Here is a 13,694-nt window from a genome sequence, read left to right as displayed (position 1 = left end):
TGTCCAGAGTGTGGGAAGAAATTCAGTCATCGTGGAAGTATGAAGACTCACAGGATGGTGCATGCGGATGAGAGACCTTTTCAATGTGCCGAGTGTGGCAAAAAATTTAGAGAACGTGGAACTATAATAAGGCACATGTTAGTGCATTCAGGTGACAAACCTCATGAATGTCCAGAGTGTGGGAAGAGATTCAGTGAGCGTGGAAATATGAAGACTCACATGTTAGTGCATTCAGGTGACAAGCCTCACGAGTGTCCAGAGTGTGGGAAGAGATTCAGTCGTCTTAGTGATATGAAGAGGCACAAAATGATACATGCAGGTAATAGGCTAAACACTTCGAGTGTGGAAGGTAATTAAGAGAATGTTGAAGGATAATGAGACACATACAGGTATATTAACTTTAATCTAACAGTGTGCTATCACAATGTCAGTTGGATGTTCTTCAAAGGTAATTCTATTTTGTTTAAGAAATACACTTCACCATGAAAGGTAAAGATCAAGATATTTTATTATAATGTTCTTTTATGAAAGTTAGATGACCAAGCAAGAACTAGAGAAGCTGTCATTATAGGAAAATTCAAAATTGCTTATAAGTATAGAAATTTTCTGACCAGGGGGAGAAAGATACTGGCAGTATGGGGCGTTAAAGTTTATTGAAGATTAAATTCTGCAGAACATGTAAATATATAAAGTTCACATAAAGTAAGTAATTATATAAAGTTTATATTAAACACGGTTTATATTATAGGCTTAACAAAGTTGATATTATATAAAACTTAATATTGAACATGTAAATATACAAAGTTTCAAATATAATTTAAGGAATATATAACGTTTATATTAAAATATATAAAGTAAATATATAAAGTAAATATATAAAGTAAGAATTAACAGTAACAATTCCAAGGACTAGATTTAACTTAAAAGGTACACCCGTAGTAAGTATGAGACCTTAGCCTATAGTGACATGGAAACTAATTCTGCAGAAACCTAAAGGTTAACTGGTACTAGAATTAAGGCCGAGTGCAAATGTGTAGTAATTATATAACACTAGGATATAACAGGCAGGACACAAAGAATAACTAATAAGTGAGAGACCACATAACACGTAATGTACCCGGCCAAGAGGCCGTAAAAGACCTAATGGATAAGGAGAAGGGGGTGTGACTACAAGTAGGGCTTACTAGCACCTAGACTGGGCAAAGTATTAGCTGCGGACAGCGGGACACTTGGGGACCGGCGCTGCACCCCCCTTCCCACATGCAGTGGGGAGACAATCGGGACAACTGTGCAAAGCATGACGGGGGTACAAAAGCAGCCGCTTGCAAAAGGGGAGGAGGGTGGGGTTTTGCGAGGGCAGCGGCGAGGGCAGGCGGAGTGAGGCGGAGCCCCGTTGTGCGCCCGTATTTATACGGCCCCAAACTGCCCGCGCAACGCCGCGGGACGCGCTGCGCAATTGTTTCTTTCTCCCCCGCCAGAAACATCCCCGCTTGTGATGCAAGCAGTGACCATTTTCTGACCAGGGGGAGAAAGATACTGGCAGTATGGGGCGTTAAAGTTTATTGAAGATTAAATTCTGCAGAACATGTAAATATATAAAGTTCACATAAAGTAAGTAATTATATAAAGTTTATATTAAACACGGTTTATATTATAGGCTTAACAAAGTTGATATTATATAAAACTTAATATTGAACATGTAAATATACAAAGTTTCAAATATAATTTAAGGAATATATAACGTTTATATTAAAATATATAAAGTAAATATATAAAGTAAATATATTCAGATTCAGATTCAGATTCAGATTCAGATGTTTATTCAGGTAAGGTATATACATACAAGTGATGTTACATTAATGGATTGATATATAGATAGAGCTAGTACATACAATGCCTAAAGCCACTATTACGCAATGCGTTTCGGGCAAGAAAAACATTAATATCTAGAACTTAATACTAATTGAGCATAAAGAATAAAAGATGTTGAGAACAAATACAAATAAAGATAAAAAAAAAAAGGGGGAACATGACTGAAAAAGCAGCACAAATACAATAGGTTGACAAACAGTGTTGATTACAAAAAAGAAAAAAAAAAGAAAATAACAGACATGGGTTGACAATAGAGGAGTGAGGTAGATTACAGGGAATTTATTAGGTAGTGTTTAGTTTTTATCTTAAACAGGTTGAGAGAGGGACAGTCTTTAACATGGTTGGGAAGGTCATTCCACATTCTGGGCCCCTTGATTTGCAGAGCATTTCTAGTTTGATTAAGACGTACTCTAGGAATATCAAAACTGTATTTATTTCTGGTGTGGTGCTCATGGGTTCTGTTACAACCTTCTATGAAGCTTTTAAGATCAGGATTGGCATTATAGTTTAGCGTTTTATATATGTATAATACACATGAGAGAATGTGCAGTGACTTAATATCTAACATATTAAGAGATTTGAGTAGGGGTACCGAGTGATGTCTGGGGCCAGAGTTGGATATTGTTCTAATAAAGTAAGTAAGTAAGTAAGTATAGTATAAATATAAAGTAAGTATAAAGTATAAATATAAAGTAAGAATTAACAGTAACAATTCCAAGGACTAGATTTAACTTAAAAGGTACACCCGTAGTAAGTATGAGACCTTAGCCTATAGTGACATGGAAACTAATTCTGCAGAAACCTAAAGGTTAACTGGTACTAGAATTAAGGCCGAGTGCAAATGTGTAGTAATTATATAACACTAGGATATAACAGGCAGGACACAAAGAATAACTAATAAGTGAGAGACCACATAACACGTAATGTACCCGGCCAAGAGGCCGTAAAAGACCTAATGGATAAGGAGAAGGGGGTGTGACTACAAGTAGGGCTTACTAGCACCTAGACTGGGCAAAGTATTAGCTGCGGACAGCGGGACACTTGGGGACCGGCGCTGCACCCCCACCGCAGGCCAGCGGCCGGACCCCCCCCCGAAGGGCGAGTGCCAGCTGGCCGCGTGAGGCACTCAATGTAGCAGAGCAACAACGTCCCGTCTGACGTAGGATGTGAGCACTACTCTTCCGCCTGCCGTTTGCCATTATTTCTGATGTGGCGAGCCCGTCCCGAGACAGCTGGGTGCGGAGCGTAGTCATCTGAAGTCAAGCCTAGCGCCGAGAGGGCAGCGCGTAGGATCCTGGAGAAATCTCGCCTGGTGACAGGAGCGCTTGTAGGATCTGTGCTTGTAGGATCCGAAGAGTGTTGATTCCTGACCATGTAAGCGATACCTGGTCCAGTCGGAGCGTGCGTCGATTTTTTGTCGCGTAGCTCACCTCCCCCGGGCTGAAAGATATAAGGCAGTAAGGGTGGGCAGAAGCGGCGTGCAGTGTTATCGTGACAGGCAAGAGCACAGACGAGAGGGGAACCCTAGCTGAATCAATACGGAGACGAAAAAAACGGGGGAGGGAGCCCGGCAGCAGGAATTAAGAGAAACCTTAATTAACAATCCTGGATGAATAAAGAGCATCCGAATAATTATACTGTAGCAATGAAGGGGGGCTAACAAATCTAAGAATCTTCCAGCAAACGGAAGGGGGAAGTACCTTTGCTAAGAGCAAAGGTGGGAGAAAACCGGTAGAACAGCAAGGAGGCACAAAGCAACTATAACAGGGTAAGACGAAACACTATAAATCTTGAATATAAACAATACATATACCAAGAAAGGGTATAACAACTAAGCAACATATACATAAACAATAAAATGGAATAAGAACCAATTCTTAAAGCCAAATCTATAACATGCTTGTGTCCTAATCGGATGTAGAATGTGAGCGGGGAACATTACCCTTGGTCTCTATCCCATCTCTGCCTCCAGACGGGTGATTGGGCTGGATAGAAGCCAAGGAGTCTGCCTTGAGTGGCCGCTGAGTGTAGTCTTGTGTTGTCAATGAGCGTCTGCGAGCCGCAGCTAGTACGCCGTGAACTTCGGCAACATCTTTAGAACAGGAGCAAAGTGAAATCGACGGCAGGGAGCTGCCATTCAGTAACTGTAATAAGGATAATAATAAGAATACAATGTCGTAAATAATCGTACAATGAAGAATACAATGTAATATCGTAAATAACAGATGACGGCAAGTGCCGCAGAATGGAAGAAATTAAGAAAGCAACGCCAAACCATAATAACAATTTATATTTTAATAAAATAATACTGGAATGACAGTAACGGTACGGAGTAATATTAATACTGCCATAAGCCCAGCAAATAAAGAGAAGATAATAGTATTAACGTAGGCCCTGGGCGGCTGCATCCCGGCACCGCTGCGTGCGTTGATGGTGATCAGAGGAATATCCGGCTCGCGTTCTCTTCCTCGCCGCAGTAGGGTGTGAAGGGGGGTGGGGGTTCCGGCTTGTCGTGGCTGCGAATAAAGGGAACAGAAGAAACCGGCATTGAGCGCCAAGCGGGCAGAGCGCAGTGGAAGGAATAGCCGTTGGAGGTAAGGGGCCCCTAACCTAATGATAGACGAGGTAAAATTAAATAGAATACTATTACGTAGTAGGAAACAACAATGGCGAAGGAACAAGAAGAGTAAAATAGCGCAGAAGGCCGGATGGCCAAAGAACGTTAGCGACCTATGGCCAACAGCATGCTGACTGCGCTGGCCAACCACAAGCTGGCCGACGTCATGCTAACTGACTGGCTTGAGCTTGCCGAAAGGAAGGCCGAATGGCCAGATTTTTTGCATGACACCGTGTGCGAGGCCATGCTAAACTTCTCGGTAGCATCCAAATGTAACTTAATGTACTGTCGATACGATGAAGAATGGGTGGTCAGATATAATGCACAAAATTCAGAATAGAATATATAATGAGGGAAACGAGTGTAATAGGACGAAATAACCGGAGGAGAAAAAAAAATTGTGGGGGGGGGGGGCCACCCGAATGCACTGCAACTAGCGTACCTTAGCTGAAAATAACTTAAAGGCACAGAGGCAAAGCAATAGATTAATACAAATCCTAATTGATAGTCCCTTAATAACAAATTGAACGTGAAACTTAAACAAAGTAAATTGCGGGAGAAAAATTTTTCCGTAATAAATACAAATCAAATTGCGAGTCCAACAATAACAAAATTAACAGACACGCAGACGTAGGAGGAACCGATAAGCCGCGGCTCGCGCACCGCTAGCCATACCTAAACATACCTAGACAGGAAGGGGAGAAGCATAAAGGTAGCCCAGCAAAAGACTAGTAATTAGTAATTAGTAACTCTGCAAATAGCACATCCTGGCTGACTTCTTAATAATTTACTTAGTAACTCTGCAAATAGCACATCCTGGCTGACTTCTTAATAATTTACTTAGTAACTCTGCAAATAGCACATCCTGGCTGACTTTACTTAATAATTTACTTAGTAACTCTGCAAATAGCACATCCTGGCTGACTTTACTTAATAATTTACTTAGGAACTCTGCGAATAGCACATCCTGGCTGACTTTACTTAATAATTTACTTAGTAACTCTGCAAATAGCACATCCTGGCTGACTTTACTTAATAATTTAATTAGTAACTCTGCAAATAGCACATCCTGGCTGACTTTATGTAATGACGTAAGGCAAGGAAAATGAACAAACATACTGAACACAGCAACGCAAAATTAAACATGCGACATGAGCAAAGCATCAACTGTCGGAGTAAATTAAGGTAGGCTGTTTGGGAAAAGGAATCCGTGGTAATCTGAAAGCAGGAGGCATGTTAGTGCTGAAATGTAGAACGTAATTAAGAGGAAGGGCAAGGCATGTCGCGAGATGTCTGCCAGTACAAAATAAGAAACCTTCCATATAAGCGTATAAAATCTTTATTTACATTGTCTTAGGAAGGCAAAGAACGGGATATCATTAAATATACGACGTTCCCGACGACGCTTCGACGCCGCCATCTGCTGGAGTGTACCGTGCCCCAGGCAACGTGGGGGCCACCCCCCTGTCCAGGTCACCTGAATAGGGCAAGTCATGGCACGTGAAGTCTGCAGGTACAAAATAAGGGTATACAATCGGCGTGCATATATAACCATTTTTACATTAAGAGAACGGAGGGAAAGCATAACAAATATAACCTGATAAGTAACGTGAATAAACTGCAAGAGCCAAGCGTAAATACTGTAACCACTGAGGAACTAAACTGCAAAGCTAAGCATAAACTACTGTAACTACCGATGAAACTAGGCAAAAATGCAGGGCCAGGAGACGTGAAGCTAAAATAAGGGCCCGCGAATACTGCAAATAGCACATCCTGGCTGACTTTACTTAATAAATTACTTGGTAACTCTGCAAATAGCACATCCTGGCTGTCTTTACTTGATGACGTAAGGCAGGGTAAAAGTGGGCAAGCATACTGGACACAGCAACGCAAAAATAAACATGCGACATGAGCAACGCATCAACTGTCGGAGTAAATTAAGGAGGCTGATTGGGAAAGAAAGTCCGAGGTAACCTGAAACAGGAGGCATGTTAGCGCCGAGATGTAGAACATAATTATGAATAGGGCAAGGCATGGCACGTGGTATCTGCAAGTACAAAATAAGGGTATACAATCGGCGTGGATATATAGCCATATTACATTAAGGGAACGGAGGAGATGCATAACATAAATATAACCAAATAAGCGACGTGAATAACTGCAAGAGCCAAACGAAAGTACTGTAACTACTGAGGAAACTAGGCAAACTGTGCTATTATAACATAATTACAATTAATACAATTATAACATAAATAATTATAAATTGCAAAACAAAGTATGCTCAAAATAAAGCTGGACTATAACTCGTTAGAGAAACGGGATTAACACTTGTAAGTTTCCACAGTCGGTGGCTGTGGAAACGTTCCGGGCTACACCGGCAGATGAAACGTCTGGATAAACCAGCGGCCTGGGGGGGGGGGGGGGGCCCCACTGTGACTTCCGGGCTACCAGGCAGACAACACGTCTGGATAAACCAGCGGCCTGAAAGACCACATATTTATATGGCCAATGTAAATAAGATACCTGAATAACATCGCCAGCTTAACTCACCACAGGAAGAACGTCGGCTGGACATGAACCCCCGAGCGCAGACAGCGAAAAAGGCAGCGGCTATGACAACCTTCGTGGCTACATTGGGCAGACAAAACGTCTGGAGAAACCAGCGGCCTGGGGGGCCGCAGTAGATTCCGGGCTACACCGGCAGACAACACGTCTGGATAAACCCGCAGCCAGAAAGGCCGTGTATTTATATGACCAATATAAATATAATACCTGTAGAACATCGTCGGCTTAACTCATCGCAGGAAGGACGTCGGCTTAACTCATCGCAGGAAGGACGTCGGCTTAACTCATCGCAGGAAGGACGTCGGCTTAACTCATCGCAGGAAGGACGTCGGCTTAACTCATCGCAGGAAGGACGTCGGCTTAACTCATCGCAGGAAGGACGTCGGCTTAACTCATCGCAGGAAGGACGTCGGCTTAACTCATCGCAGGAAGGACGTCGGCTTAACTCATCGCAGGAAGGACGTCGGCTTAACTCATCGCAGGAAGGACGTCGGCTTAACTCATCGCAGGAAGGACGTCGGCTGGGGAGCAGCCCCTGAACGCAGTCAGCTAAGACGGCAGCGGCTGTCAACCTTCCTGGCTACGTTGGGCAGACTAAACGTCTGAATAAACCAGCGGCCTGGGAAGCAGCAGTATCTTCCGGGCTACACTGAGCAGACAATACGTCTGATAACCAGCGGCCTGGGAGGCCGCAGTATATTCCGGGCTACACCGAGCAGACAATACGTCTGATAACCAGCGTCCTGGGAGGCCACACATGTCTGGATAAGCCAGCAGCCGGGAGGCTGCAGATTCTTCTGGGCTACACCGGGCAGACAAAACGACTGTAAAAACGTTTACTGGTACTGGTAAACGAAACTGGTACTGTCTAGCGTCAGTACTTAATAACTTTGACAAAGTCAAGGAAACAAGTATAAAGGTAAAACAGTAAGTAAAATGACATGCACTTAGGCAATGCATAATTAGTAATAAATTGCTGATGGAACTAATCAATACGAGTCCGAGATAAACTTAAAGGGAGAGGCATGAGGCCTGAAGACAGCATCTAGGACATCCTAGCTGACTTTACTTAAAGGTGAAGCATAAGTTAAACAATTGTAAACCAGTAAAGTAAAACATGCAGCAAGGGCAATGTAAAATGCAGGACATTTGCTGAGGAAACTAAACATAAATGCAGGGCCAGAAGAAACTTAAAGCAAGAGGCAAGGGCCCGATCCCGACAACTATCACATCCTAGCTGACTTTACATAATAACTTAAAGGCAAAGCAGAGGTTAAACCAACGAATGTAAAACCAGCAAAGAAACTAGCAGCTTGACACTGCATAAAATTCAGTAATAAATTAAGGAAACTTATGGAAAACAAGTCCATAAAAACTTAAAGCTAGAGGCCGGAGGCCTGTGACACAGCAGCTAGCATAACCTAGCTGACTTTACATAATAACTTAAAGGCAATAGCAAAGTTAAACAAACAAATGTAAAACCAGCTAAAGAAAACATGCAGCTTGACACTGCATAAAATTCATTAATAAAGGAAAGTTATGGAAAACAAGTCCATGAAACAAAGCTAGGAGCCAGAGGCCTGAGACACTGCAGCTAGCCTAACCTAGCCGACTTTACCTAATAACTTATAGGCAAGCAAAGTTACACAAACCTAAGTGTAAAACCTGCAAAAGAAAACATGCAGCTTGACACTGCATTAAATTCAATAATAAATTAAGGAAACTTATGGAAAACACAAGTCCAAAAAAATTTAAAGCTAGAGGCCGGAGGCCTGAGACACAGCAGCTAGCATAACCTAGCTGACTTTACCTAGTAACTTATAGGCAATGACCAAAAGTTAAAACAACCTAAATGTAAAACCAGCTAAAGAAACACGCAGCTTGACACTGCATAAAATTCAATAATAAAATGAGGAAACTTATGGAAACAAATCCAGAAAACGAAGCTAGGGGCCAGAGGCCTGAGACACTGTAGCTAGCCTAACCTAGCTAACTTTACCTACTAACTTAAAGGCAATGACCAGAAGTTAAAACAAACCTAAATTTAAATCCAGCTAAAGAAACATGCAGCTTAACACTGCATAAATTTCAGTAGTAAATTAAGGAAACTTGTGGGAAAACAAGTCCACGAAAACAAAGCTAGGGGCCAGAGGCCTGAGACACAGCAGCTTGCCTAACCTAGCTAACTTTACCTACTAACTTAAAGGCAATGACCAGAAGTTAAAACAAACCTAAATTTAAATCCAGCTAAAGAAACATGCAGCTTAACACTGCATAAATTTCAGTAGTAAATTAAGGAAACTTGTGGGAAAACAGGTCCATGAAAACAAAGCTAGGGGCCAGAGGCCTGTGACACAGCAGCTAGCCTAACCTAGCAATAAGCTAAAGTTAAATAAAACTAAATGTACAACCTGCAAAAGAAACAGGGAGCTTGACACTGCAATAAATTCGTTAATAAGTTAAGGAAACTTATGGAAAAACTAGTCCATTAAACTTAAAGCTGGTGGCCAGAGGCCTGTGACTCGGCAGCTAGCCTGACCTAGCTGACTTTACCTAATAACTTATAGGCAATAAGCAAAAGTTAAAAACAGACCTGAATGAAAAGCCTGCAAAAGAAACATGCAGCTTGCCACCATTAAATTCATTAATAAATTAAGGAACTTATGAAAATATAAATCCATGAAAATTAAAGCTAGGGGCGAAAGCAAAGGTAAAATTACAGTAAATATTGTAGCGTGAGGAAACACACCCTGACTAACAGTCAGACTGTAAGGAAGGACATATAAAGAACGTAAATAATAAATAACGGCATAACAGAAGTCGCCCAACAGCATACCTCACGTCGACTGGGTGGGGAGCTTAAGGACAGGGCTGAGCAGATGGGGAAGGAGAGGGTAGGGGTGGACAGGCCTCCTCCCGAGTGTGGTTCAAATAACAGCCACCTACTGGAGAAAACCCAGTGCCCCATAACACCGAGGGTCACCTTCCCCTCTAGGACCACTGCACCTGCATTTGGTCACCAACGCTGAACCAACAGGCGTGCTTCAGGGCGCGCGCGCCAACAAAGAGACAAACACTGGTCTGACGCGCCAACACAAACACTGGTCCCGCGCGCCAACAAAACACAAAAACTACCTTAAATGTTGAGAAGGGCAGGACGCCCCTAACGGGTCGCTCCGAGTCGTTGTCGCGAGGAACTGTTGTAGGGTCCATGCTGTGAGAACAGTTGAGCGGGCTAAACTTCTGTGTTTACGACTCGCTGAGCAGCAGTGAGTTTTGCGAGGGCAGCGGCGAGGGCAGGCGGAGTGAGGCGGAGCCCCGTTGTGCGCCCGTATTTATACGGCCCCAAACTGCCCGCGCAACGCCGCGGGACGCGCTGCGCAATTGTTTCTTTCTCCCCCGCCAGAAACATCCCCGCTTGTGATGCAAGCAGTGACCATATCTCTTTAGTTTAGCAAAGATAAATCAAAGCTTTAAATGTTTTTCTTCATATTTATGTAAATAATAATGTGCTTTCTGTTTTTGTTCTCTGTGAAAATTTATTTAAAATGTAATATACTCTGTAGCTAAGTTATGGACATTTTTGTTGTAATATTATTTAGCATTGGTGCTGGTGAAGAAGACAGTCTGAGACGTACTTAAGATGAGACCATTTGACTGATAGGGAAATGTAGGTTAATCAGGAAATTTTCTCATCAGATTCATATGCAAACTGATGTCTATTTTATATTTTTTGTTTAGGCATATTTATGAATAATACTCTTGATTATAAAAATATTTCACTGAAGAGTTTATTGAAGGCAGATTGGCATTTATAACTGTCAATCAAGTTAATATGAAATTTAAATTTATATTACTCTAGAAATTTACATCACTTTAAATTTACCAGAAATTTATATTACTCTAGCCTAACTTTATCAGTTATGCTGTAATTGTCTTGGAATAATATTTTACCTGATTTACCTGAGGGCCACTAACCCTAGTTGCCTCGATAAAAACGGGAAGCTGGCAGCTTGTTGAAGGTTCCGTACCCCCTCCCCAATTTTCCTTGATTTTTTCCATGTATATTTTGAAATTCAGCACATTTTGGCAGTTATGGCGTTGGCGGGTAGTCAGTTCCATCGATCAATAACCCTGTGGGTGAAAAAGCCTGATTCAAAGTTATATTAGCTTAATTAGCAATAATATTATCCTGATTCGTATAATCCTCTGTCAATTATATTATCCAAACTGGCAATTATATTAAGATGATTGTGAATTACATAAACCTTACTGGCAATTATATTAGCATGACTGTCAATTTATATCAGAGATATTTATGTATGTTATGGTGCTCATGGGTTCTATTACATCTATCAATGGAGAGTTTCAGATCAGGAGTAGCATTTAGGAACAAGGTTTTGTACATGTAAATAGCACAAGAGAATGTGTAGAGCGAGTGTATATTTAGCATGTTCAGGGATTTAAACAGAGAGGCTGTGTGTTGTTTGAAGACAGTTTTATTGTTCTGATAACAGATTTTTATTGGGTGGTGATGAGCATCAGGTAATTTGCAGTGGATGAATGAACCCCATGCACAGATACCATATCTTCACATACCAACCCTAATTTTCAAAGAAACCTCTAGATTTTTAGCTCCAGCCATTTCATTGCTCTACAACAAATCATTTGAACTCCAAACCTTTCCTGATATTCTAAGGGGAAAAAAAGCAGGAGTAACCTTAGTCCATTAAAGTGTCAGTCTCACTGAAGTCAACAATTATAGACCAATATCAACTCTGCAGATTTTGTGTAAAGTATTTTAAAGAGTTAATCTACAAGCAGCCTTAATTCTATTTAGCAAACAAAATTTACTTAGTTTTTGCTATAATGGTTTCAGGCCCAAAAAAGGACCAATCATGCACCAATTAGTATGATTAACTTTATATATGCAGCTCTTTTAAGAAATGAGTACCCGTGTTCATTTATTTGTTGACCTACATTAAGACTTTTTTACACTGTTAACTCATTAACTTTCTTAAATTACAACATTACAGAGTAAGATCCCAGCATTTTCATGTTTTTAAAACGTTCTAAAAACGACATTTCATTGTTTTCAGCATTGTTTTATAATTACGTTTTAAAAATGTTTTTTGAGAATTTTTATATACGACCTTAGAACGTAAATAAATAACATTTAAAAAACCTTCTTATAATCTTTTAATTACCTACATTAAAATGTTTAGGGTAAATCAGGGTATAATAATTTTTTAAATTATATCTGAAATAGAAAGGGAGAGAAAGAAAGAAGACATATCTGAGAAAGAAATGGACATCCTATATATGTACGTGTAAATTACAAATAAATAGGGTACAAAAAGAGAATTAAAATATTATATTTATTTAAGATTGAGTAATACAACAAATTATATGTAATAGCTCGAAATATATAGACTATATCTATAACAAAATATAAACGTAAAAATCTATAAAAATCTATATAATGTATGCAATATGTGAACACAATAGATTTCGTGATCAAGCAGCCTGTGATTCATGTCATGCTGAGATCAGTCTGACGTTACAAGCAGTTATTGTTACTTAAAACTAAAACAAGTAAAATTTCCCGAGTATACATATAACATTATAGTTTTTCTATGACTAAAAATAAAAATCTATAAATCAAAAGTTTAGGACTAATTAACTAAAAATTAAAATCTACAAGTGAATGTAAACACAGCCAAGTTTAATATTCATGTAGAAAGAGAAAGAAAAGATTTCTTTCTTTCAGAGAAAGAAAGAGAAAAAGAAAGAGAAAGAAAACAAGAGAAAGAAAGAAAAAGAAAGAAAAAGAGAAAGAGAGAAAGAAAAAGAAAGATAGAAAGAAAAAAGAAAGAGACAAAATATATATTATTCAAGAGAACTTGACAATTAAGCACCTTCAAACAGTTCATGATCAAGCAGCCTGTGATTCATGTCATGCTGAGGTCAGTCTGATGTCACAAGCAGTTATTGTTACTTAAAACTAAAACAAGTAAAATTTCCTGAGTATACACTATATACTATATAACACAACACTATAGTTTTTCTCTGACTAAAAATACAAATTATAAATCATTTATTCAAATGTTAGCACCATGCAAGAAGAGAGGAGACAGGACAAAATTAAGGCAAGGGGAGAGAAGACAGAATAGAAACAACAGAGAAAGGAGAGAGAAATGAGAGAACATTGAAGAGAAGGGGGAAGAGAAAGACAAGATAAGAGAAATACAAGATAAGAAAAAGATACAAGATAAAAACGACGCAAGTGAATTCCACAAATGTAAAAAGAAAAGGAAGAGAGAAGCTAGAAGAGACAGAAAACGAGAGGTGTTAGAAGAGAGGAGGAAAGGAGAGATAAAAAGAGATAAGAAAAACAGGAGACAAACGTAAAAGAAATTAAAAAAAAAGGGACATTTGTTAGGATAGAAAATAGAGACCAGAGAAGACAATATATCAAGAGTGTGAGGATAAACACTTAATTGTGATTTTCTTAGTAGACATCCTCTGCCTCTTGTATACGAATCGTACTTGCAAGTTTTCCCTGAAAAGATATTAACAAAATTAATTAATATTTATTTGTTTATATAAATTACACACGCAAACTTTATATACATATATA

The 13,694-nt window shown here is 39.9% G+C and overlaps 1 long non-coding RNA gene across 1 annotated transcript; it reads right to left on the bottom strand.

Moving 5' to 3' along the window:
- Nucleotides 1-2,139: 2,139 nt before the first annotated feature.
- On the bottom strand, nucleotides 2,140-10,383 carry LOC138352896 (uncharacterized). The gene is made up of 3 exons (XR_011222935.1): nucleotides 10,190-10,383; nucleotides 3,815-4,016; nucleotides 2,140-3,312 (listed from the first exon to the last, which is right to left on the bottom strand). It is a non-coding gene; the product is annotated as an uncharacterized lncRNA (long non-coding RNA).
- Between the last annotated feature and the right edge of the window lie 3,311 nt (nucleotides 10,384-13,694).

Source organism: Procambarus clarkii, chromosome 55 (genome assembly GCF_040958095.1).
Source record: "Procambarus clarkii isolate CNS0578487 chromosome 55, FALCON_Pclarkii_2.0, whole genome shotgun sequence".
NCBI classification, from domain to species: Eukaryota; Metazoa; Arthropoda; class Malacostraca; order Decapoda; family Cambaridae; genus Procambarus; species Procambarus clarkii.
Note: the sequence above shows the minus strand (reverse complement) of the source record. Positions and strands in the feature narration are given on the sequence as shown.